Source organism: Lynx rufus, unplaced genomic scaffold, assembly GCF_022079265.1.
Source record: "Lynx rufus isolate CCGP_SWC_20201006 ecotype Redwood Valley unplaced genomic scaffold, mLynRuf1.p SCAF_1, whole genome shotgun sequence".
Taxonomy (NCBI): domain Eukaryota; kingdom Metazoa; phylum Chordata; class Mammalia; order Carnivora; family Felidae; genus Lynx; species Lynx rufus.
This window is the reverse complement of record NW_025814823.1, coordinates 77,188,657-77,216,325: the sequence shown is the minus strand read 5'-3', so window position 1 is coordinate 77,216,325 and position 27,669 is coordinate 77,188,657. Positions and strand designations below refer to the sequence as shown.

The following is a 27,669-nucleotide window of genomic DNA, read 5'->3' as shown; positions in this document are numbered from 1 at the left end:
CGACAGAGAGAAAAACAGGTTAAAAAGAGAGGAACTGGAAGAAAACAGATTGTCCTTAATAAAAGATGCAAAACCCTAAAGTTAGGGTTTCAATGGTTTCTCAACAGGAACCATGGAGGCCAGAGGACAACAGAATGGGACCGTCACAAAACGACCATCGCCGTAAAATTGTAGACCGGCGAAAATACCTTTTAAGAACAAGGGCAAAGTAGAAATATTTTCAAGGACCGAGAAGTTGCCACTGACGGTCCACTCCTACAGAAATGCATAAAGGCAGAAAAAAGCGATCCAGATGGAACATTTGAGAGGAAAGAAGAAATGAAGAGCAAAATGGTAGTAAATAAGCGATTAGAAGAACTGGTACCATGAGACGACAGTCACGGTGCAGTGGGGAAGAGATGCAGTCTTCTGAGTCCTTGCACTTTCTAGCTGTACAATCAAGTTACTGATTAATTGTAGACCTTGACCATTTCAGCATGTAACGGAACTTGTAAAAGCCCAATCTTTGCATTGCAACTGGACCATTTGCCTCCTTTGTATTTGAGAAATCTCAGCTTAGTTGTAAAAGGCACAATTTTGAAACACTGAGAGAAATATGGAAGGTATTTATGACCCTGAGGTAAGCAACGATTTTTTTTTTTCTTAAACAAGACACGAGGGGTGTCTGGGTGGTTCAGTCGGTTGAGCGTCTGACTTCGGCCCAGGTCATGATCTCACGGTTCATGGGTTGGAGCCCCACGTAGGGCTCTGTGCTGACAGCTCAGAGCCTGGAGCCCACTTCGGATTCTGCGTCTCCCTCTCTCTATGCCCCTCCCTCGCTCATGCTCTGTCTCTCTCTCTCCCTCTCAAATATAAACAAATGTAAAAAAAAAAAAATTTTAAACAAGACACAAAAAGCATTTATCATAAAATATAAGATTGATAAATTGGACTATATTTAAATCAATGACAACTTGCTCATAAAAAGATGCCACAAAGAATGTAAAAATATAAGACATAAAGTGGCTCAGGGTATATATACAATATATATAATATTATGGATACTATTGGATAAAAAGAACTCGCATTATTCAATAAGAAAAGACAAACAACCAAGAAGATGCAAACAAGGAATTTTACACAAGAACAAACTTAGATGGTCAATAAACATTTGAAAAGATGATTAACCTTGGGGCACCTGCGGTTAAGCATCTGACTCTGGATTTGGGTTCAAGTCATGATCTCAGGGGTGTGAGATCAAGTGCCCACACCTCGGGCTTGGGCTTGTTGCTGAGTGTGGAGCCTGCTTGGGGTTCCCTCCCTTTCTGTCTCTGCCCCTCCTCTGAGCACACTCATTCTCTCTCTCTCTCTCTCTCTCTCTCTCTCTCTCTCTCAATAAATAAACATTTTTTAGAAAGACGATTAACCTTATTAGCAATATGGGAAATACACATTAGAACCATAGTGAATCAGGGGCGCCTGGGTGGCGCAGTCGGTTAAGCGTCCGACTTCAGCCAGGTCACGATCTCGCGGTCCGTGAGTTCGAGCCCCGCGTCAGGCTCTGGGCTAATGGCTCAGAGCCTGGAGCCTGTTTCCGATTCTGTGTCTCCCTCTCTCTCTGCCCCTCCCCCGTTCATGCTCTGTCTCTCTCTGTCCCAAAAATAAATAAACGTTGAAAAAAAAAAAAAGAACCATAGTGAATCAGCATTTCATATTGAACAGCTGGAAAATTAAGAAGCCTGCTGATGCTAAGGTTGCCAAGAGTATGGAGCAGTGGAAATACTCACAGAATGCTTTGGGCAACGTACTTTGTATAACGACCTTCAAGAAAAATTGGCCATATCCAGTTAGCCTGAGAATGTACAAACTTACTACCCACCACTTAAATCCCTAGATAATCTCTTGTAGTAAGTTGCCTACAACACTATTCACAGCAGCATGTTTCGTGTTAACAAAAGAGAGAAAGACTGGAAACAACATCAATGTCCTTCAAGTGTACAAAAGATACATAGTCTGGATATATCCATGTAATGTCATACTCTACTTTGAACACAATTCAGCTACCCACATCAGCACAATAGAAATTCAATAATGTTGAGCAAAAACAAAACCACACCAAAAGAAAAGGCCCCAAAACAAAAAACAAACCAGTTTAGGATGCATACAATGATATGTCCCATATAACAGACAAACTAGAAAATATATAATGTAGTTTAGGGAGACATACAAAGCTGGGAAAACCATAAAGAAAGAGATGATTAGCCCAAGGCTCAAAAAAGTGGTCATTTCCATGGGGGCAAGGATGTGCGACTCAGGAATTTCTAAGGGGGTTTCTAAGGTGCGGGTGATGTTGTAGTCTAGACATCAATCTCTAAACACATATTTATATAACTAGCACATACATTTATATATAAACAAATACAGTTGTGTTTTATGTACTCTTACATGCCTGTTATATTTTACATTATAGCTCACATTTTATTTCTTTATTTTTTTACATTATACCTCACATTTTAAAAAGCGATGGAGAAGACTACAGTAACACATGTGGACATGTTTCAGGAAGCTTTGCCTGGAAACAGCAGAGAAATGGTATTGTAGCTACAAGAGTATTTTTTTATATAACGTTTTAAAATTTTTATTTAAATCCAAGTTAGTTAACATATAGCATAATAATGATTTCAGGAGTAGAACCCAGGGATTCACCACTTCCATATAACCCCCAGTGCTCATCCCAACAAGTGCCCTACTTAATGCCCATCACCCATCTGATCCACCCACCCACCTACCGTCCAGCAGCCCTCAGTTTGTTCTCTGTATTTAAGAGTGTCTTATGGTTTGCCTCCTTCTCTGTTTTTACCATATTTTTCCTTCCCTTCCCCTATGGTCATCCGTTTTGTTTCTTCAGTTCCACAAATGAGTGAAATCATATGATATTCCTCTTTCTCCGGCTGACTTATTTCACTTAGCATAATACCCTCCACTTCATCCACGTTGTTGCAAATGGCAAGATTTCATTCTTTTTCATCATCGAGTAGTATCCACATCTTCTTTATCCATTCGTCAGTCAATGGACATTTGGGCTCTTTCCATAATTTGGCTATTGTTGATAGGGCTGCTATAAACATTGGGGTGCCCGTGCCCCTTAGAATCAGCATTTTTATATCTTTTGGATGAATACCCAGCAGTGCAAATCCTGGGTCGTAGGGTAGCTCTATTTTTAATTTTTTGATGACAAATCTCTTCCACCTGCATACTAGCCTAAAAAGGTCCTTTTAAAGGTGGGTGAGAAGGAGAGATGAGGGTTTGCCCATCGAGTTGCTTGGAAGTCAAGGTTGACAGCGAAAAGAGAGGGACGTGGAGAGGAAGAGATCTAAGAATCTCGAGGGGCACCTGGGTGGCGCAGTTGGTTGAGCTCTTGATTTCGGCACAGGTCAGGATCTCGCAGTCTGCAGGATGGAGCCCCACATCAGGCTCTGCACTGGCAGTGCTTGGGGTTCTCCCTCTCCTTCTCTCTCTGCCCCTTCTCTGCTTGTGCTCTGTCTCTCTCTCTCTCTCTCTCAAAATAAATAAACAGACACGCACAAATTTTTTAATGAATTTCAAGAAGAGTTGAAAAAGTGGGAACCATTTCAGAGAGTGTAGTGGAACCATGAGTACGGAGTCGCCCAGGTGGGGCTTGTGGTCATGAATTTTCACTGAAACCCTCCCATCCAGTATATAATTTTCCCAGATGACACATAATGTCAGACAGGTGAAGGGGCAGAATTGCTGGAGAGCTGGTCAACCAGGGTCAGAGGGCATATCAAACTGCCCCCGGAAATCTCCATCCACGTGTCCTCTGAGCACCTCAAGCTCAGGCTGGCCCGGAAGGAGGCTCTTCATTTTTAATGTTTCCCAAAGTCTGCTCATGCATTTTTCTACTCTTGCTTCTTGAGATCCCATTTGCCAGAGCCCCAGGCTTCCCACTGCCCTGCAGGTCATTCTGTGACACTTTCTACACCTAGCATTCTGTCACTCACCAAGGTTTGAGGGTTTCATTTACTTAACATCTGATAGGAAGTTACTGAACATTTACAAAAAAACCAAACCAAAACAAAACAAGAAGTGTTCACTCTCACTAGTCACCAAATATATACAAATCAGTGGAAAAGGAAAAACACAGTTTTTGGCAACCAGTGTGAAAACACGAAAAAGATAATGTCCAATGTGGTCAGGAGTCAAATGAAACAAACACTTTCATGTGCAGCTGGTGTGAAGACAAAAGCTTTGCGGGGTAACCTGGCAAGGGCGTGGGACGTCTTTAAAAATGCTTTACCCCTCAACTCGGTAACTCCTAGAAATCGTCACCAAGAAAATGCACAGGGAAATATACAAATTATTTAACGACATTAGCATCACTACGTTTCGTTAAATAGGAAAAAAATTATAAATAGCATACAGGTCTACACAGCTTAAATAAGGAATCTGTTATACAAATTATGGTCCATTTGTAATTTCTCTGCAGACATTAAGAATTATCATAGAGGGGCACCTGGGTGGCTCAGTCGATTGAGAGTCCAACTTTGGCTCAGGTCATGATCTCACGGTTTGTGGGTTCGAGCCCCGCATCCGGCTCTGTGCTGACAGCTCGGAGCCTGGAGCCTGCTTCAGATTCTGTGTCTCCCTCTCTCTCTGCCCCTCCCCTGCTCACAGCCCGTCTGTCTCTGTCTCTCAAAAATGAATAAAAATGTTTAAAAATTTAAAAAAAAAGAGAATTATCATATAGGTATGTATTTCCTGACGTAACAATATCCACATATATTTTAGAATAAAGGAAGGAAAGTTGCAAAACAATTTTGTTCCATTTTAGTTAAAAATATATTTATGTATTGTTGAGGTCTATCCCGATGGAGCTTTTCCTCGTAGAGGAAACACCTCGTAGAGTATTTGTGTGGTTTCCTTTACTCACAGGACTGTGTGTTGGATCCAAGCGAAAGAACTGCAGGACACAGATCTGCTAAAAAACTATGTGAAACACCTAACAGTCACATTGTGTAAATCTCAGTACTGGCATACCCCAACAATCTGTACAGTTCTAGGGCATGATCGCTCAGGGGTAAGAATGATCTGAACTCATTCATGTTAAGAGGGTGTCTGAAGTTGAGCACCAGGCACATCCATCTACTCTGACCCTACACGTGGTCCTAAAGTAAGAAAGTATAGTCCCGAAGACTACAGGTGGGGAATTTCTGAAGTATGCCCGTATTCAAGTGGAGATCAAAAGAATTGTGGACTGATAGTGACAACTGTGGGCTGAACAAAAATTCTTTTGTAAAGGGCTATTTCGAAGATTTTGATTCTGACTTGGGAGGAACTAAGGTGATTGGCAGTGGAAGGAATCAGATGTAAAATTCATTGACTTTAAATGTATTGACTTTAAATCAAAAACACATATATTTATGTATTATCTAAAAAGATACTTCAGTACTCTGCGCAACTTTTAGGTAAATCTAAAATTATGTTAAAATAAAACCACTGCAGGGGCACCTGGGTGGCTCAGTCGATTGAGCGTCCGACTTCGGCTCAGGTCATGATCTCACAGTTTGTGGGTTCGAGCCTCGCATCAGGCTCTGTGCTGACCGCTTGCTCAGAGCCTGGAGCCTGCTTCAGATTCTATGTGTCCTCTCTCTGCCCCTCCCCCGCTCACGCTTTGTCTCACTCTGTTTCTCAAAAATAAAAAATAAATGTAAAATAAATAAATAAATAAATAAATAAATAAATAAATAAAAATACAACCACTGCAGAAAAAGAACTGATCTGTTGAGGACTTTACTAAAAAAGCATACGAACTCCAGCAAGTGAAATCTTGATCAACACACGCATATGCAGGGCTACACTCTGAGTCCACGAAAGCAAACTGCAGTCTATGATCTGGGTCAGCCTCTGCCTGCTAAAAACTACGGCCGCCCCCCTGTTCTACAGTCATGCTGTTACAGAATGAGGTAAAGTACATATGCCTCACCTTTTAACATGGAAGTGAGAGAAAATAAAACAAAACTTTTATGGTAGGACACAAGTGCTAGTTGAACAGAAAACAATTGAGAGTAAAACAACAATCCGAGACCACCCACTCTAAATGCCAGGGCAGTTCGGGCCACAGGGGCAGAGGACAAAGGACTGATAAGGTCAAGGTGGATGGGCGTCGCAGAGACGGCAGGCGTGAGCCTGACTTCCACGGCAGGGAAGTTAGAGGAAGAAAGAGCGGAAACGTGGATCTTGTGTTTATTTGTTTATTTTTTTTTAATATGAAATTTATTGTCAAATTGGTTTCCATACAACACCCAGTGCTCATCCCAAAAGGTACCCTCCTCAAAATTTAGAAGAGACAAAAGAATGCTCTTGGAGAAGAGCTGTGAGGGGTTAAGGGTGGCAACGTTTAGATGCTACATCCCCCGCCCCCAACACGCACACAACACATGCTACACACGCCATAAGCAACACACACACCATACATATCACACACTCACCCCACACAGTACACACACCACATACACATCACACACAACATGCACAACACACACACAACACACACTACACACACAACACACACACCATACATACACACACTCACCCCACACAACATACACAACACATATACACTACACACAACATACACACCACACACTACACACAATCTACACAACACACACAACACATACAACATACATATACCACACACCACACACACAGTATATACGACACTCACCCCACGCACAATATACACATACCACATACACAACACACAAGCCATCCACACCACACGCCCCACACGCAATACACACAACACACTCACCCCACACACCACACACATCACGCACAACACACACACAACATACCCCCCCCACAATACACAACAAACACCAAACATAACACACACACAAGTACACGCAATAGACACAACACACGCAACATACAACATGCACAACACATACACTCACATAAACCACACACCACACCACACATGCAACACACACACACACAACACCAATCATATGCATAAAGTAATTCCTTGATCCAAAGTAAGTTATCTTGTGGACAAAATTACATTGGTTTGTAATATAACCTAATTTATTCGTATTTCTGTCATAAGCTATGTGTCTGCATCTGTCATGTTTCCACGTCCCCACCTCCTGCTGGGCTGTGTCTCCTGGAGAGTCTGCGGCAAGAGAAGAAACCAGAAGGGTGACTGTTCCTAGGGTCAACTATTCCTCCTTTCTCAGCCCTGACCGGTCTCGGCCACACCTGCTGCTTCCACTGGCTGGCTGCTTCTTGACGTCCCCTGCTAGAAATTCTAAGATTCCAGATTCTGCCCCTTCTCCTAATTCAACTAGTTACCATTTCGGGTCCATTTTCCCACTTGTAAAAATGCTCCCAATTAATCCCTCACCTGACACAGTCCCTCCTCCTATCCTTTTTGTTTCCGTGTTTATTGTTTATGCCTTTGCGCTAAAGTGACTTTTCTGCCATTCTGTTGGACTTTGGGAAAGCGGGGATTGTTAATTACCTATGCCAACTCCTGCGCACCCAAACGCAAGTCTCTAAAATAAGTTATAATTGTGGAAATGACAAAGGGGCCCAGGTAACAGTAATAAGAACCTTATTCCCTCTCATCTGAGATGAAGTTTTGTTTTTATTCCAATGTCTAAGTTTTTCACAATAGATGCACACAAAAACATGGACGGGCACATCTCCCCCCCCCCCCACCCCAATGCCCTGCAGAGCTTCTGAGACCAACCAAGGCGAACCACATCTCAAATAAAATGATCTCAGATTCTTGGCAGTAGGAGTGCCCAGCATGATATATAGCCTGTTTAGGCAAAAATAATAATAACTTTCCACACAGATATAAATTGACTCTAAGCACGCATGACTTTGCATTTTAATCCCGCCACTACTGGGTGGAACCAACTTTTATTAAATAAACTTAAGCAATGGAAAGGAGAGTCAAGTTATTTAAAACTGAGCTGAGTCCCTACTCATCTGAACAAATAAGAAAACCATAGACTTAAATTTCTGATAGCATCTGGTTTTGCACCAGCCTTCAGACATCATGCAGGTGTTATCTTTAAAGCAGTATTTCCTGCAGGTGAATCTTTAAAGCAATATTTTCTGCCATATGTCAGGCTCTCAAAGGGTGAGGCGAATGACTGTCAGCGTTCCAAAGCTGCTGGGGCCACCACTCTTACTGAGACACCTCATACCTTCCTTCCCCCCGTCCCCCACTCCCTCTGCGAACGCACACCCCACTCAGCGACACAGAAAGTGGAGGTGAGCCCACAGCATTGGTTTGGGGGTGGGGAGGGCAAAAACTTCAATTTTTTTTTTTTTAAAGATGATGGACTTGAACAAGGACTCTGGGCTCCTCCAACTCTAGCCCCAGAATGGAACTCTGCAAGGCATATACATTGTCGTTGGGTGAATAAATAGACAAGTAAAGGGAAAAGAGCTCAGTCACAAGGCTGTGTATATACTCTGAAATAGTACGTAGCATTGAAAAAAATGGGTTAAATCTACATGCACTGACAGGCAAAGACTCTAAGACATACGGTTAAGTTAAAAAGTTAAACAAAATAATATATTTAATACATACGAGAAAAAGCCTAGAGGACTATGCATCAAGTATAATAGATGTTACCTCTGGGAGACAGAATGACCAAGGGGACCATGTTTCATCAATACTTCCTGAATATTTCCAACAAGAGCTCATTCATGTATAACTTGTGTAGATAAAAAATAAAGCAAATGTTGGGGCGCCTGGATAGTTCAGTCGGTTAAGCGTCTGACTCTCCATTTCAGTTCAGTCATGATCCTGGGGTTATTTGAGCCCCGTGTTAAGCTCTGTGCTGACAGTGTGGAGCCTGCTTGGGATTGTCTCTCCCTCTCTGCCCTTCTCTCTCTCTCTCTCTCTCTCTCTCTCTCCCACTCAAAATAAATAAACCTTAAAATAAATTAAAGCAAATGTTTCCAATTGCCAACTGATGTTTTTATGTTTTATGTACTTGTGGTAAGTTTTCATATTTTTATTCATCTTTTCAATTTCCGCTTGCTTTTCATATTTTTTTACTTTACCTTTTTAATATTAATTTTTAGTAATTCCCATTTGTTCTTGATAACATATTTTTACTGTAACAAGTAACATGTCTAATTTTTACATTTTGATCTCATGTAATAAACACATCCTTATTAACAAAAGTTGAACTTACTATTTTCAATCTGCATACTTTTTAATTAACTGTTAGATTTTTCCATGTAAGTATTTTACCTCTATATCAGTATTCATAATGACTTGATTCTATTCTTTTGCATGGGTATATTAAAATCCTACAACCCCCTATTTTTAGATATGTATGTTATATTCCAATTTTAAAAATAACAATTTTAAGACGTATAAATTTGGGTTTGATTAGTTCACGTTTTTAAAAGAGCTGTAGTAGTGCCAGTTACTATCCAGAAAAATTGCACTAATTTAAATTTGTAGTATACAGGAATTCATTTCCCCCTGCCAATACAAGGAATCATTTTAGTATTTAAAAAAAAAAAATCTTTGCTATACAATAAGAGAGAAATAGAATCACATTGTTTTAAGTATCATTCTTTAACTATAAGTAAAAAATGTTAATGTTTGTCTTTAATTCTGTAGTGCAGTACCTGTTCATGGGTATTCATTTTACCTACTGGGTATTCATCTTTCTTATTGATTTATAAGCTCTCTTTATATACTAAGGTTATTAGATCTTTGCAACATATATTGAAATATTTTTTACCAGCCCATTATACACACTGTCTCTAAACTTTTTTTTGTCATAAGTGTGAGAAGAGACATGATTCATTTTCAGAAATACTAAATAAAAGCTGTGCTGTCCAGTTAACAGTAGGTTTACGACCTACTGGAAATATGTACAAAGCCCCCCCCCCACACACACACACAATGGAGTCCCAAACCTTTAGACACTTCACTTCCTTGTTCTTCTTCCCCTCTCCATTTGATGGGCTTATTTTCTCAGGCTTTGCAATGAGCATGTGCCATAGAATAAAGGGAGGAGGGAATGAAAGTCTCTGCATCACCTTGAGGAATGTACGCTCCTTCAGTCAGACTACTTTTTGCCTTCCATGGGCATAGGTGACATCTGGGCCAGGCTGTAACCTCTGTAGCACTCAGCCAATGAGGAACCAGGGGAGGGACTTGCACGCTAGGAGATAAATTGTCTGCTGTTACTGCCCCCAGAGTGCCTGTTCGTCAGACACCTGCTCTTCCAAGAACATTAATGAAGGTACTCCACTGTGTTCGGAGTCTCCTTGTCCCTCCCTTGATTGGGTCAGTGGGCTTATTTCTCACACTAAGAAGCTTTAAGCTCGTGGAGTGCCTGGGTGGCTCGGTTGGTTAAGCTTCCGACTTCAGCTCAGGTCATGATCTCTTGGTTCGTGGGTTGGAGCCCCATGTTGGGCTCTGTGCCGATAGCTCAGAGCCTGGAGTCTGCTTTGGATTTGGTGTCTCCCTCTCTCTGCCCCTCCCCCCCCCCAAAAATAGGTGAACACTAAAATAAATTTTAAAAAAAGATGAAGCTTTAAGTTCTTACTTATTAAAATTAACATGTTCCTGTATTGGTTTTTCCTTAGGGTCATGACTAAACAATCACCTAAAATACACATGTAATAAAATATAAATTCTTAAAGCACGAGCATAGTTTTGATTTTTACCTTTAAATATTTAAAATATAAATTAAAAAAGAGGAAAATGTATATCAGGATGCATAAAAACATGAATTTTAAACATAAATTAAAAACTTTAATTCTCCTAGAATCATACATAATTTATATGCACACAGGTAAGACATGAGATTTATTTATTCCCCATATGGTTAGTTAATTATCCTGGTATTAATAAATAGCAATGCTCTATCTACTGTTTTATACTGCTACTTTCATTATATACTAATTTTTTACATAAACAAGTTCACATCTGAGTGTTCATTCACTCATTCTTTCCCGTATTCATTCAACTAATCTTTATTGAGCAAATACTATATTCTAGGCTCTGTTTTAGGCACAAGTGATACATCACTGCATGAAATGGATGAGATCCCTGCCTTTTCTGGCTTCTGTTCAAGTAATAGGCACAGGCCATGAACAAATTGTGATAAGTAGGAAGAAGAGGAACAATGCCAAATAATGCAGTAGAGCAACCACGTGGAGAAGAAGACAGGACAGCTTTCTCAGCAAAAGTGGTCAGAGCAGGCCTGTGTGAAGAATGATAATTGAGCAGACACCTGAAAGATGCAAAAGGAACATGAATAATGCAAGGGGTGCCCACATGTAGTACAGAAAAGAACCTGTGAAAGTCTGGGGGTAGAACACAGCAAACGCAAAGGCACTGGGGCAGGAATAGGCTTGGTATTTGGGTGGGGGGAGCAAAAAGGCCAAAGCAGCTGGACAGAAATAAGTGAGCAGAAGTTCAGAGATTTAGATGGGGGTCTGTGCAGGCCACGGAATGAAGATTTGTAGCTAGGGAGGGTGGTCGGATTTCCATTGCTTGTGGAGCAGTGTGTGGAGGACTGAAACAGGCCAGTGAGGAGTCATCCAAGAGAGAGGGAGGCGGCCGTTCCCAGGAGGATCGGAAGGGATCAGACTCAAGGCGTGTAGCCACGTTCAAGCTTACAGGACTTGGTGATTCACCGGCCACAAGAGAAGAGAGATGGTAACTGAGGTGGTAAAAACTGGTGATGCGCAAAGTTCCAGGTAGGAACAGCCAGAGCCTTGTTTTAAATATGTTTGTTTTAAATAAGAAATTCTTTCTACCTGTCAAGTGGTGGCATTAAGTGGGTGTAGGACCTCCCTCAGGAGGAAAGTTCCAGCTGGAAATACAAGTTTGGGAGGGTCATTAGCATTCATGCGGTCTGCAGGGCCTCCAGGGGAGAAAGCGTAAATGAGAAGTTAGCTCAGAGGGTGGGGAAGGGAAGGGAAAGGCAGAGGACAGGCCAGTGCTGGAGGCCCGGGTGCAGTGCCCTGAGGCCCAGAAGGGAGAGTGTTTTAGGAAGGAGGGGAGGTCAGCTCTTTCAAAGCTGCTGCAGAAGGGTTCGAGTCAGTGGCAGCACGGAGGAGGTGTTGCTGTGGAGGAGTTCTCAGTTGAAGAGAATAGGGGTGAAGACACCAGAAATAGTGAAAACAGGCATCTGCAGAAGTGCCTGGAGAAGTACATCCCTAGAGTCAGGAGCTTTGTTTGTCTTTAATGGGGGTTAATTCATCATGTTTGTACACTGATAAACTAACCCGGGAGAAAGAAGAAATTAACCAAGTGGATGACAGGGGATGAGGCAGGAATGAGAGAATGGGATCTGGGCCCATCTGGGGCTGAGCTCTGTGCAGGGCAAGGACACGTCTTCCTTTTCTATTCTACCCCATTCACCTGTGGCTCTCACGTTGGCCTAAACCCACTTAGTTCTAGAATTCGATGGAACATCTGAATGTCTGATAGAGCAGGGGACATCTTGCTAATGTTATTTTTAGTCCTTATTTTATTAAAAAAATTTTTTTTGTTGTTTATTTATTTTGAGTGAGAGAGAGAAAGCATGAGTTTCCCAGCACGTTGCCCAGGGGAGGGGCAGTGAGAGAGGATGAGAATCCCAAGCAGACTCCACACAGTCAGCGCAGAGCCCAACGTAGGGCTCAAACTCATGAGCCGTGAGATCATGACCTGAGCTGAACCAAGAGTCAGACACTTAACTGACTGAGCCACCCAGGTGCCCCTTTAGTCCTTATTTTAAAAACTAACACATACAGGGGCGCCTGGGTGGCTCAGTCGGTTGAGCATCCAACTTCAGCTCATGCATGTCATGTTCTCACAGTTCGTGGTCGAACCCCGTGTGGGGCTCTGTGCTGACAGCTTGGAGCCTGGAGCCTGCTTACAATTCTCTGTCTCCCTCTCTCTCTGCCCTTCCCCGATTGCACTCTGTTACTGTCACTCTCAAAAATAAAAACATTTTGAAAATTTTTAAAAAACACTTTAAAAACAAACACATGTATTTCCAGCTGACCTCAGTTTTATTTTTATTTGTATCAAGTTCATTTCATCTGAAGTGATCATACATTCATATGGTTCAAACTACAAACGTTACAAGAGGCATACCAATGACAAAAAGTCTCCCTTTTGCCAAAGGCCCACAATGTCACCATCTCTCGAATGTTATTTCAGAAATATGTTATATACATACACAAACACATTTACATTTCTTCTTTCTTTTTTCCCTTTTTTATACAATCAGTGACATAGAGCTCCGCCTGTTGGCTTTTTTTTTTTTCACTGAAAATATATCAGAGATTATTTAATACCAGTAACTAAGGAACATTCTCATTCTTAAACAAAGGGAAAAGTCTCTATGAAGAAAGACCCCATAAGAGAAACACAAGACTGTAAGTAATGGCAAGACTAAACAAAAACACAAATAAATGAATCATACAGAAATGAAGATCACTTGAAAGGCAAACAAGGGACAAGAGATAATAAAAACGTAGAGAAACAGAGATAGGAAGGAGAAAAGTGAACAAAGAATGGAAATTAAAGGTTTAGAAGGATCAGAGAGAAGATAAGAGATGAAAAACTACAACAGAAAACAACATCTGAGCGGCTAGACTCTCCCTATTCATAATGACAATAATAACAGCAACCGTAAAATGAGACATATATTTCAATACATAATAAAAAAATTTTTTCCAACGTAAAAGAATGCACAATTCCAAATGAGAAAAGCATCCACTACGTCTGAGAAATTGATGAGAATCTTCAAGGAACATACACATCCTAGCGAGGTGACCCAGCCTTAAGGATGAAGTCAGATTCCTTGGGCGGCGGGTTGGTAAAATGATCAGTGTGGCTTTTGATTTCTTTCCAGCAATGGTCAACCCCAGAAAACAATGTGGAAGTAACTCTGAGATTAAAAATAGAGGAACAACAAAAACAGCCCAGGACACAAGGATTTTATCTCCAACCAAGCTGTCTTTCAAAGACATAAGCGACAGGCATTTTTGAAGTACACAGACTCAGAGACCATGAGTCCCACGAGACGTTCTGAGGAACTCTCAGAGGATGAACTTCAGTCCACCCAAAGCATTGCCGCAAGGCTGGCTCTGTAGGTGGCCGCGGTGGTAAAGGGTGAGGACAGGAATGTGCATGCCTTGCACACGGATGGGGAGGTCAAAGGACCACAGGCCAGGCGGGATCAGAAGTGGAAGGAGAGGGAATCCCTGGACGATCACTGGGAGTCTGCATAAGCAGACCATACTGCTCAAATGTAAATACTGAAAAATACATAATGATTGCCACAATCAGATTATAGAAAAAAAAGAGGGAGGGGGAAGATTCTAATGTCATCTATGCCGCCTAAAAAATGAAGGAGTAAAAGTATAGGTAACGTTATATTTATAAAAGTAGCCAATAAAATGGGACTATATACCTTAAATACAAAGACTCTATATACAAAAAGCAAAGAAAACAAATCACATAGCAAAAGACTTTTAAAAAATACACTAGAAACTGGAGTACAACATAAAGTAAAGGGACAGAGATAATACCAAACGTATCTGTTAATCATTAAATGAAAATAGGATTAAATCACTTATTAAAAGAGAAAGATCTTCCTATTTTATCACAAAGCAAAATCCAACTCTATGCTGTGCACAAAAGGCACATCCCATAAAAGTGGTTCAGTTCAGGTAAAGAGACAAGCAAAGTACAACGAAGCAAATCCAGAAAAAACAACAACAACAAAAAAAAAAAACACAAAAAAACCCCTGATATGTGACACAGAGGAGAATCCTGCCTCCAAACCATTAGAAATAACATGAAGGACATTAAATACCCAGCAGCAATATTCACAGGGAGAGATTTTAATTCACCTGTAAGCAGATAACAGATTCAGGAGACAACAATAGCCATCAATAAACAAAAGATACAGTAGTGTCAATAAACTGGCAGGAAGTATTTTCAATCAGTCTGGGATGAAGGAAGGACCGAGCTTTCTGATATGAAAGAGTTCCTAGAAATCGAGGGAAGAAACAAAAACTTGACTTACACACACACACACACACACACACACACAGAGGATATAGACTGCTCACAGAGTGCTCATCATATGCGAACAACCCTTACACATACAAAAGAATGCTCACCCTCACCCATGAGAACAAGAACTATTAAAATTATAGCGAGGTGTACATTTTCCCACCAAACAGCAAACAGATTCCCGACTTTTGCGATATGCCATGCGGGAAAGGGATTGTCTTGCAGAGCTGGTGGGATGATCCCAATGTCCCAGGCGGAGGAGGCCACTTTGGCAAATCCAAAGGGATTTCTGTGCTGTCCCTAAAGTATAATCAGGAGGCCCCCACAGTTCAGGGCCGTGGCAAGAACTACCTTGGCGTGCAAGAAAAACAGGAAGGCTATGTCGTTAGTGTTAGGAGATTTAGGAAATAAAAATACAGGTCATCCTGTTAAATCTGAATTTCAGATAAACAACGTATTTTTTTTAGTATAGTAAAACCCTGGGTTGCAAGCCTAATTCATTCCAGAAGCATGCTTGTAATACAAAGCATTTGTATATCAAAGCAGATTTCCCTATAAGAAATAATGGAACACTCAGATGATTCATTCCACAACCCAAAAATATTCATGTAAAAATGATTACAATACTAGGGCTGGTGGCTTAGTCCATTAAGTGTCCGACTTCGGCTCAGGTCATGATCTCACAGTTCCTGAGTTCGAGGCCCACTTCAGGCTCTGTGCTGACAGCTTGGAGCCTGAAGCCTGCTACAGATTCTGTGTCTCCCTCTCTCTGTGCCCCTCTCCCACTCGCGCTCTCTCTCTCTCTCTCTCTGTCTCAAAAATAAATAAACATTAAAAAATTTTTAAAAAATGATTACAATACTGTAATATACAATAATAAAGAGAATACAAAATATAAAGAAAAATAAACAAATTAAGTGGCACTTCCCTTTGAAAACCCTTATGGCTGGTGCGAGGGAGACAAGAGAGAGGAGGGTTATTGTGTAGAGAGGCTTTCACTATCACTAATGGAATCACTGCTGTCGATTGGCCCATGGAATCTTTTTCTGCATGGGGGCCATTGTATATGCTACGGTACGGTATTCACAAACCATTGTCATGTACTATATTTAATGTAAGTGGCAATAAGGCAGCAGAGGAAAGGGCAGCCTGACCTAGAACAGAGCAAAGCATTCCCAAGCTCATTCTTGCACGGAAAAGCAAAGGACTGTCCCTAGGTGCTCTGAAGTGACCAAAAATACACCAGTGCCAGGTGTGGACACCTTCGAACGTCCTGAAAAATCACTGATTTCTGCCAAACGCTGTGGCCTGAGACCGAGCATGAGAGACGATCACCCACAATCCCGGAGAGAGAGAGAGAGAGAGAGAGAGAGAGAGAGAGAGAGAGAGAACCACGGGCTCAGTTATGATCATGTGACTTTCGACATCACGTACGACTCCTATTGCAAGACATCCCTCGTTTATCAAGTTAAAATGTATTAGAAATGTTTGCTCGTCTTGTGGAACCCTCGCAGAACAAGTTACTCGCGATCCCAGGTCTTACTGTATTTGTGACATCCTCCCAGTTTGTCCGGTTGGAGGTCTGTCTGTGCCAATATGCTTCATGTAGCACTTCGGTGAGTCAGGCCTCCCCCCCAGCCCTGACCGCTTTCTAGTTTGATAACCACACCAACTCTGCTTCGTGGGCTCACAGCCTTAGACCTCTAGCAGAAAGAGGCCTCCACGGTGAGGGGTGGGCCTGAGCAGACCCCTCAAAGGGAGTCTAAGGAGAATCCGTGGCTACGGTTGCTGCATGAAGAGCAAAGGAGGCCAAAAAGCGGCCTCCAGCACTCGCAGTACCCGGCAGCTTTGTCTGCTAGTAATCACAATAGGAAAGAAGTGGGTAGAAGGACTGAGATCAGATCAGACGTGTTTTCTGCCTCTTTCTGCCCTGGACGGCTCTAGGCGGCGGAACAACAGCCTCCTCCCAGAGGAACGTCTGAGGAATTCAAACCACGACCTCTAAGGTTTCGATGGTGAAGCTGCAGGAAGAAGCAGAAAATCACAGCTCTGCGAAGGGGTGGTGGCCTCTGGGGCCCTTCCTTGCAGAGTTGAGGACTGAGGAACGCGAGCGACTGGCAGGCGCGGTGTCCTGGCGCCGCTCAGGCAGAAACTGTGCTGAACCTCCTCAGCTAAAATGCAGAGCCAATTTCATTGCACGTTGTGTGAAACGTGGGTTACTCGTAAAGGGTATTGCGACAATTTGTACGAGATACCTGCCCACTCCTCAGACCCTGGTCCTCACCTTACATCTGGGCCGCCCTGGGTGACTTGTAACCAACAGCATGTGGCATTTGGTGTGCAGCACAGCTTATGAAGGCAGGAGAGAAAAGGCTGGCTGGCTTCGCCCTTCATTCTTGGATCGCTCCCATTGGGGCACCGAGCTGGCATGAGGCCGCCATGTTGTGAGGAAGCCTGGGCCACACGAAGAGGCCACATGTAGGTGATACAGCCGACAGCTTCCAGGCAGCCACCAGCACCCACATTTTTTTTCCTACTACTAACAATTTTTAGAGGGGAGTGAAGAAGGAAAACTCATTCTCGGTCTCCTTGATCTTCGCTAGAGGCCAGATAAAGCCAAAATGCTGTATTTGTTTTGGGAAGATCATGAAATAAAACCTGGCGTTGAATTTTAACTTCCTGCAGCTCAGACTCTTTGGGGGAACAAATAGAAACAAACCCGAAGATTTGTCTTTTTTAACTGTCACAATGTCGTCAGATGATAAACACTTGATCCAGTTCTCAAGTAAATATCTAGGCAATTAACTACACGTGGACAAGACTCTTCCTGTGGAGAAGATTTTGTCGGGCTTGGAAAATACAGCTTTGCTTCGAAAAGTATTTGAGGAGAAAAGCAAACCAGGGGCTTCTCTGCTCTAACATACAATATAGCTGATTCACTTTCATGATGTAAATGCCATTATTTTTTTTCGGATTCTCTCAAGCAAAATGAACAGCAAAGTAGGACAAGGGCTGGAGAAGGTCTAAAGTGTTCTCAGCATGGGGTGCCTGGGTGGCTCAGTCAGGTGAGCGTCCGACTTCAGCTCGGGTCTTGATCTCGCGGTCCGTGAGTTCAAGCCCCGCGTCAGGCTCTGTGCTGACAGCTCAGAGCCTGGAGCCTGTTTCAGATTCTGTGTCTCCCTCTCTCTCTGACCCTCCCCCATTCATGCTCTGTCTCTCTCTGTCTCAAAAATAAATAAACTTCAAAAAAAAAATTTTTTTAAGTGTTCTCAGCAGCCACCAAACCTTCCCGACGACCATCCATTCAGAAACATGGAACACCGAGGTGTTGTATTGTTTCTACTAGTTTCTAGTAGAAATGACCTCAAGTTTGGAAGCTTAACCAATGGAGCCACCAAGGTGCCCTGAACAATATTTTCTTCAATTAAAAAAAAATTTTTTTTGAGATATTCCACGTGCCCTAAGAGTTAACATTTTACTACCAGCCTATTGCTAGTTAACCAGTTTCTTTTGGGGTAGTTTAAAAATGGCCTACTCTTGTCCCTTCTCTCTTGTTTCCATCTAAAGTTGTGCAATTAAATGTAAACTCGGCTGTTTTACTGAAGGCCCTTTATAGTGTCGGGGGCGGGGGGCAGTTAGCATTTATTGGCAGATTATTATGCCCCAAGGACCGTGCTAAGTGCCCCTCACACGTCACTGTGCTTCTGAGTCATCTAGAGATTTGGTTTAAATGCAAACTCCAGCTCAAGTGGTCTGGGCTGGGGCCTGACTTTAGCATTTTTCACGAGGTGATGCCCAGGCTGCTTGTGTGGGGCCACACTTGTCCCAGTTAATGTCCACGTACAGATAAGTACTCTGAGACTGAGGGGTGACAGAGCTCTTGTACCAGCTTTGCAGCCAGTGAGTATTTGAATCCAAGTTCTTCAGACGACAAAAGAGGTAGCAAAGGGATGTCCCACGGTTAATTATCTTGCCATCCCCACAACCACAGCCCTCTGTTTAGATCTCTGTTTAGGACACTGCTGTGGGGTGAACTGTGTTTCCCAAAGACGTGCTCAAGTCCTGACCCCTGGTACCCATGAATGTGACCTTATTTGGAAATAGGGTCCTGGGGCACCTGTGTGGCTCAGTTGGTTAAGCGTCCGGGTCTTGGTTTTGGCTCGTGTCATGATGTCATCATAGTTCATGAGTTCGAGCCCCACGTGGGCACCTGGGTGGCTCCATTGGTTAAGTTTCCAACTCTTAATCTCAGCCCAGGTCATGATTTCATGGGTTCGTGAACCCTGTGTCACGCTCTGTGCTAACAGCGTGTAGCCTGCTTGAGATTCTCTCTCCCTCTCTCTCTGTCCCTCCCCCGCTCACACTCATTTTCTCTCTCTCTGAAAAATAAACATAAAAAGTATATTGTTCACATTAAATGGGAGAAAGAAATCCAGAGAGGGGAGAGAGTGCAGATACATTTCTAAGATTGTGTTATCTGAAAGAAACAGTGAATTTGGAGATTACTGGTATGCAATTCTTGTGAGAATTTAAAAAATTATTTAAATGTGTAAACAAACAAACAAACAAACAAAAAAACCCCAAAAGCTTGGAAGTCATGTCTCTCTCCCTCAGAACAATGACTTTTCTTACATTTACCAGAGAAACGAGGTCATGGGATAAACCACTACCCCGAAAACTAGAGGGACAGGTGAAGACAGAGACCGCAAAACAGCTGACCTGAACCAGAAGCCGCTGAAGCCAGAACAGGCAGGGACATGCCCGTGCCTCAGAAACTGCTGGAAGCTGAGGATGGATTAACCTGAGAGTTAAGAGCTCCTGAAGGCCCAGCGTAAGTAAGGATCCCCCACATTTTCACAGAGTTCTACCTTCGGGACCCCCAGTAGGTTCTTACGGTGAAGATAGGAGAAAAATCCCTTCCTGTCTGGCTGGGGGTGGGGGCTGGGGAGAGCAGCCATTTTGAAATGCGTCACAAACACCTACGCAGCAAGAGAAAAAACTTCCCTAGAGCCTTCCAGGGGAAAGGAATGTTAGCCAACTCCAGCCCCCTCTAGCCTTCCTGCCTTACCTCAGGGGAAGGAAAATAAGCTGAGAAACTCTTATGAAGGTCATGGCCCAGGAGTAGGACTCACTAAAACACTAAGGACCTAATTACAGGATTATACAATGATTCCCCTCCCACACCCTTACCACCAAATCAATAGGCTCCTTGTATAATAAGAGGGTTACAGCTAAAAGAACTGCAAGACTTTACCCAGGAAGGAGCTCCTAGGGAAACCCAAAGAAAATGGAGAGACAAAAACCAGGACACTCACGTAAACTGAAGTCTCTGATACCTAAGCACAGTAAACACAGCCTGACTCTCAGCCACATAAAAATAACCTTCACACCAAAGGCCGATCTACTCAATTCCTATCACCCAATACAACACATCTAACTTTATTTATTTTTATTTTTTTTTAAATGTTTATTTTTGAGAGAGAGAAAGAGCACAAGCTAGGAAGAAGCAGAGAGAGAGGGAGACACAGAATCCGAAGCAGGCTCCAGACTCTGAACTGTCAGCACAGGGCCTGATGCAGAGCTCGAACTCACAAACTGCAAGATCATGACCTGAGCCAAAGTTGGACACTTAACCAACTGAGGCACCCAGGTGCCCCATATCTACATTTTAACAAAATATTACAAGGCCTGCCAAAAGGCAAGAAAAGCCCAAAATCTGAAGAGACAAGGCAAGTATCAGAACCAGAATCAGATATGGCAGAGATGTTGGAATTATCATATTGAGAATTTAAAATAATCACAATAAAGATGCTAAACATTCTGATAAAAAAAAAAAGTAGATAACATTCAAGAACAGATGAGTAATGGAAGCAGAGAGATGGAACTTGAAAAACTCAAAGGTAACCTGAAAAATCAAAACAAGTGCAACAAATGAAAAATGCTTTTTAAAAAATATTTTCTTTTATTTTTTGAAAGAGAGACACAAAGCACAAGCAAGAGAGGGACAGAGGGAGACAGAGACAGGCTCCAGGCTCCGAGCTGTCAGCACAGAGCCCGACACGGGGCTTAAACCCACAAGCTGTGAGATCATGACCTGAGTGGAAGTCAGATGCTTAACCAACTGAGCCACTCAGGTACCCTAAAAATGTTTCTAATAGGCCCAGAAGTAGACTAGGTACAGGTGAAGAAGAATCAGTGAGCTTGAAGATCTGTCAATAGAAACTTCCCAGTGAAATGAAAGAGAAAAAAGAATGAAAAAAAATTGAACAGAATATTTAATAACTGTGGGACAATTACAACAGATGTAACATAAGTTAATGGGAATTCCAGAAGGAGAAGCATGAGAGGGAAAGCAGAAAAAATATTTGAAATAACACTGACTTAGAATTTTCCAATATTACTGAAAGAAATTAAACCATGGATTCTAGAAGCTCAAAAAAATACCAAGTCTGATAAATACCAAAAAATCTACACATAGGCACATTGTACTCACACTGCAGAAAACCAAAGACTGAGACAAAATTTTGAAAGAAGAGAGAGGAAAAAAAAAAGATACCTTACATATAGGACAAGTATTACATCAGATTTCTCATCAGTAACCATGTAAGCAAGAGAGTGGAAAGAAACATTCAGAATTTTGAAAGGAAAAAACAAAACAAAACAAAAACACCAACCCAGAATTTGGTACCCAGCAAAATTATCCTTCCAAGTTACATAAAGGAAAAATAAAGACTTTCTCAGATAAAACCTGAGGGCAGTTGTCACTGGTAGACCCCACACTGAAAGAAATGGGAAAAGTTCTTCCAAAGAGAAGGATAAAAAGGATAAAGGGATCAGAAACTCAGATCTATGTAAAGAGTCAGAGAAGGAATAAATGAAGACTCTGAGGTTGTCCTCAGAAGCTCTTCCTGCCAACAGTGTTGAATTTGAACTGAACCCCATGCTCCTGGAAAACAGCAAAGAATAAGAGATATCCCACCCGTACTTTGACTTCTGGAAGATGACACTGCAAAGAACCCCTCCTCCACTTATGACTTAGGTAAGACTCACAGGAACTCCCTTTTGATTACCCAGGATGACTCCAGACACAGACCCTCCAAATTCCCATTCTTTGCCTCATAAATGAGCTGAATTATTTTGTCCCCACTGATCAACGGGAACAAAATGCTTGTTTATCAAACTTTGGTTGAGCTTCTCTCCTGTCCCCAGGTGCTTGAACATTGGCCCACCCTCAGCCTGAGCCCATTGACAACCCCTCCTGAGAACTAGGCTGACCTCAAAGGAAAACATTCCCTGATGTACTATCCTATCATGCTCCCCCTTTCATTCACTCCCCCACACCTGGATCTTTCTCACCTTGTTTACCCCTCTTTATCAAAGACAACCATTCTGGAGACACTTGCAGATGTTATGGTCATGACAGTGTCCCCATTTCCATAGTCTCCATCCCCCTATTGCAACAGCTTCATCCCCCTCATGCGACACCCTACCCCTTGCGATAATCGTTTTGAATAAAGTCTCTCTTAAGTCCAGACCTGTTTCTAATTCGACATGAAATTTGGCTTCTGCTTTGCACTGGCTCTACATCAGAGCCTGCCAAGCTCACTCTCCCATCCCTAAGAGATCAGCTCTAGTCCCGTCCAGTCTGAGCAAGTTTCTGGAAGAGGCTCCCTTTGCTCTTCTGTGCTTACAACACCAAGAGCTTTGGCTGTCTTGCTCTTCACGCATTTGAACCAAAAGACACAGATCTCTGCATCTGTTGCTGTGCTCTATCTGTATGTACTCTAACAGTCTGAAGGGTTTTTTTTTTTTTTTCTTTCTGAGTAAAAAATTCCTTACCTGTTTCTTAGGCAAACATTGGATTTTCTTTTTTTCATAGAAGCGCGCTTAAAATTTTACAATTAACCTTGCCTAGCATAGGGCCTCCTGGCAATACTTTGAGGTGGAGAATGAGAGTAACATTTGCTAGGGGAAAAAAAAGGTTGTATGTGTTGTAGAGAACTGAACATATTTAATTAAATCAAAAAATAGTTTTTGGAAGTGAGTATTGCTGATTTTATTATCAGGGCTGTGATGAAATCGGCTTGCTCTACATTCAAATTATGGAATATCCTGTAATTTTGGATGTCTCAAGCAGTTTTAAAAGAGGCCATGTTTTAAGGTTGCCAGGAAAACCAGACAATGCATATCCCATGTTTATTTAGTCATTCAGATTATGTTTTGTTAAATGCCTCCCATATGACAGGTAGTATGGCCACAACAAGAAAACAGCAGCAAACAAATCAGACATGGTTCCCTCCTGAGAAGCTCACTAAATCACTTTTTATATTACAAATCTGACAAGTTCTGTCAAGGAGAACTAACCCGCCAAGGGGTAAGGAGTTGAGTGGGTCAGGGAGGGATGAATATGGCTGGGGTGTCAGACAGCTCCAGGCAAAGAAAACCACTTTGTTGTTAAGTGAGCTATGGAGACATTCGCACCTGGTGCCCAAGGGCTCCACCTATACGGTAAGCATGGGTATGAATCTATGAGCAACTAGTACAGTATTTGGCGTGAACTAAATACTCGATATTTACGGCGTGAATAAATGATCGTCATCGGCACATTACAGGATACACCTCAAATTTTAAAAGCTGTCAAAAGAAATTGAGGATTCCTCATTTAAGAATTAGGGAACCTGGGTAGTTTAGTGGGTTAAGCGTCTGACTTTGGCTCAGGTCGTTATCTCACTGTTTGTGGGTTCGAGCCCTGCGTTGGGCTCTATGCTGACAGCTCAGAGCCAGAAGCCTGCTTCGGATTCTATGTCTCCCTCCCTCTCTATCCCTTCCCTCCTTTCTCTCTCTCTCCCTCTTCTCTCTCTCTCTCAAAAATAAACATTAAACAAAATAAAAATAAAAGAATTAGGAGGAGAGATATATTCAGGCATCTCCTTGGTATTTTTTGTTTAAACTAGGAGATTGTGCTTCAGAATGATCTGTTTTTGAAGGATCTGTTATTTACATTTGGCTATTGTAATTATTCCAAGATGAACTGAGGAAACATTTTGGGAGAAGGGAATGGAGAAGGTGGGCATCTGGAAATTTAAACAGAATGCGAAAGCAAAACACATAAAACCAAAATCACACTCAAAGTAAAAACCACTCAAATCTTCGTCATTCAACATGTATTTGGTGTACATTTACTGCGGTTAGCATGCTAACCCGTGGGTGTCACTGAACACAAAATGGCAAACGGCCCTAGAATTTGGATTCCAGTGCAGGAGAGAATCAATCAATAAGTAAGTATATAAGAAAACAAAGTAAGTTCTGGGAGCTTGAAACACTGTGACTTTGATAATTATACTATAAAGTGAGGGGTGAAATATATGTGTCCCTCATTTCTTTGCTGCACCCTCAGAGAAAATCCCTAGTGATTTGGGGCAGGGAGGGCGGTCTTTGATGCACTTTTGTTTCTAGGGGTTTTTTTTTTCTCCCCCAGGGGCAGCAAAAAGACATGGCTTGAGTGGGATATATATCATCTTCCTTTAAAAGTTCCAGAAGTTACCTTTAAGCCAACCCCAGAATACATGTCATCTAAACAAAATAGATAATGTGCTTTGCAAGCAACCAGCCTAAATTCCCAGATTACTCCTCCAATTCCAGACCCTTCTATGTAATTTGTAGCTATCATTGACACAGAGAAATATAAGCACACAACTGTGTTTGGGGGAAAAAAATGAGATGGCAACCTGCACATTCTTCTACAACTTTCTTTTTCACTCACCAGCCATAAGTATACCGAGAACACATTTGCAAGTCAGTCCACATAAATCTGTGTTGTGCTACGTTTGTGGATGTACCACAGACTTTTCAACCTTTAATGTTTGATTGTTGTCAATTGTCTGACATCCAAACAATGCCCCAGTGAGTATTCTTATACATCATCATATCATATATACTGTGCTGTTGTATCTGTAAGACAAATTCTCGGAAGTGAGATTGCCAGTTTACGGGATGTAAAAACTTAAAATGCTGATAGGCAAGGCCAAATCAACCCTTTGCCATAACACTTTATCAGTAATTTTTAAAATAATTGTTAATCTAAAAGGAAAATACACACACAAATGATTATTATTTAAATATGCATTTCCTAGTTTATTAGTGAGGTTTAGATTCTTTCTTCCGTTTTTTTTTTTTCAATCAGTTGTATTTCCTTTGTGAATTGCAGATGTATATTCTTTGCTCATTTTTCTATTGGGTTGTCTTTCTCTTATGATTAGAAACCCCCCTTTTTTTAGAAACTCTTTCTATAGTAGAGATATTAATGCCTTGCATGCTAAATATTGCAAATATTTTCTCCCAAAGTTTTGTCTTTTATTTACATAGACAAATATATTAACCTGCTCGTTTGTACCAGTGCTTCTCAAACTGTGGTTGGTGGAACACCTACAAGAGAATCACATGGAGTCCCATTTAAAAATGGGGGTTCTGGGGCCCAAGCACTGTACGAGAATTTCTGGCATGACACAGGATTTTGCGTGTCTTATCAAATCTCCAAGTGGTATAACCACCGGCTCAGGGTCTCTTATTTTTGTGTCTTACATGATTATAAAAAAAGCATATGCTTTTGAATATAGATTTCAATCCATCTTAAATTTACTTTTGTTCCTGTTATGATGCCACAAATTTTTTAATTAACTGTCTCTATTTTTTTTAATGTTCATTTATTTATTTTTTGAGAGAGAGAGAGAGCGCACAGAAGCAGAGTAGGGGTAGAAAGAGAGAGACACAGAATCCAAAGCGAGCTCCAGGCTCTGAGCTGTCAGCACAAAACCTGAGGCGGGCCTTGAACTCACAAACTGTGAGATCGTGACCTAAGCCAAAGTCAGATGTTTAACTGACTGAGCCACCCAGGTGCCCCAACTGTATCTTATTTTTAAGTGTCTCTACTTTCATCATAGGAACAGCATTTAATAAACCATTCTTTTTCCACTAAAACATCGTCTTTATCATTTACTGTAGAGTTTCTCACATTCCTGTAGTTTTTGAAAGAAACATCTTACATTTTTTTCTAAAATATTATGTATTTATAAAGAATTCACAACATGTAGAAAAACACTTAGGAGAAGTTTTTAAAAATCCAACCTGGGGGCGCCTGGGTGGCTCAGTCGGTTAAGCGTCCGACTTCGGCTCAGGTCACGATCTCACGGTCAGTGAGTTCGAGCCCCGCGTCGGGCTCTGGGCTGATGGTTCAGAGCCTGAAGCCTGCTTCCGATTCTGTGTCTCCCTCTCTCTCTGCCCCTCCCCCGTTCATGCTCTGTCTCTCTCTGTCTCAAAAATAAATAAAAACGTTAAAAAAAATTTTTTTTAAAAATCCAACCTGTAGTACGTTGACTAGGGTCCCCCAAAATTCATGTCCACCCCAGACACGGGGTCTTACTTGGAAATAGGGTCTTTGTAGTTATAATTAAGATGAGGTCATACTGGATTAGGATGGGTCCAAACTCAATCATTGGTGCCCTTATAAGAAGACAGACACACAGTCAATACCATGTGAAGACAGCAACAATGATCGGAAGCCAAGGCATGCCACGTTTTGCCAGTAACCCCTGGAGTTGAGAAGCACAGAACAGATTCTCCTCCAGAGATCTCAAAAGAACCAAGCTTGCCAAATACCTTGATTTTGGACTCTTGGACCCCAGCACTGTAAGTGAATAAGTTTCTTTTGTTTCATGCCATGAGTTTGTGGTGCTCTACAAAACCAATGTATCAATGAATCAGAAATAACTATCTTTGGGGCACTTGGGTGGCTCACTCGGTTGGGTGTCCAACTTCACCTCAGGCCATGATCTCGCGGTTTGTGAGTTCGAGCCCGGCGTCAGGCTCTGTGCTGACAGAGTCTGGAGCCTGCTTCGGATTCTGTGTCTCCTTCTCTCTCTACCCCTCCCCCACTTGTGCTCTGTCTCTCTATCAAAAATAAATAAATGTAAAAAAAAATTAAAAAAAAAGAAATAACTATCTTTAGCATTAGATGGGCATCATCTCAGGTGTGTGTGTGTGTGTACAGACTAGATTGACAGGAATATCTACTTTATAACGGGTAATTCTATACAATCTAGATTATTAAGTGTTTTTACTCCAATGTATCTCAAGAAAAATAATAAATCTTCCCTTCTATTCTGATTATTTTCCTATTGCTGTGCCAATACCTTGGCGATATACCAATATACCTGGCCAATACCTTACTACTCTTTTTTTAAAGGGCTTCCTGCTAACTCACAACTAGGTGATCTTCTGTATAAAATTTGAACTTATTTAGTTAGTTCTAACACATTCCCAAGAGTACTTGGGACTCTGACGGGAATTGCGCTAATTTTGTAATTTAACTTGGAAAGAATTGGCATGCTTTTGAGACTGACTTGTCATCCAAAGATATGGCATATGTGGTTCGTTTACTCAGGTCTTGTTTCTGCCTTTCAGCAAAGGTTGAGGGATTTCAGCAGGAGGATCTTGTAACTTGTTAATGTTTATTCTTAAGTACTTTTTGTTGTTGTTGCCACCGTGGGTCTTACCCGTGATGTGCAAGGGCTTCGCACCACACACACACACGCACG

The 27,669-nt window shown here is 41.8% G+C and overlaps 1 long non-coding RNA gene and 1 other non-coding gene across 2 annotated transcripts in view; one reads left to right on the top strand and one right to left on the bottom strand.

The window, feature by feature from the left end:
• The window catches only part of LOC124513608 (uncharacterized), a 56,970-nt gene that overhangs the window by 28,834 nt on the left and 467 nt on the right, over positions 1-27,669 (bottom strand). The window lies entirely within an intron of this gene.
• LOC124523636 (small nucleolar RNA SNORA18) lies at positions 4,853-4,973 on the top strand. Its single transcript, XR_006965056.1, has one exon. It is a non-coding gene; the product is annotated as a small nucleolar RNA SNORA18 (small nucleolar RNA).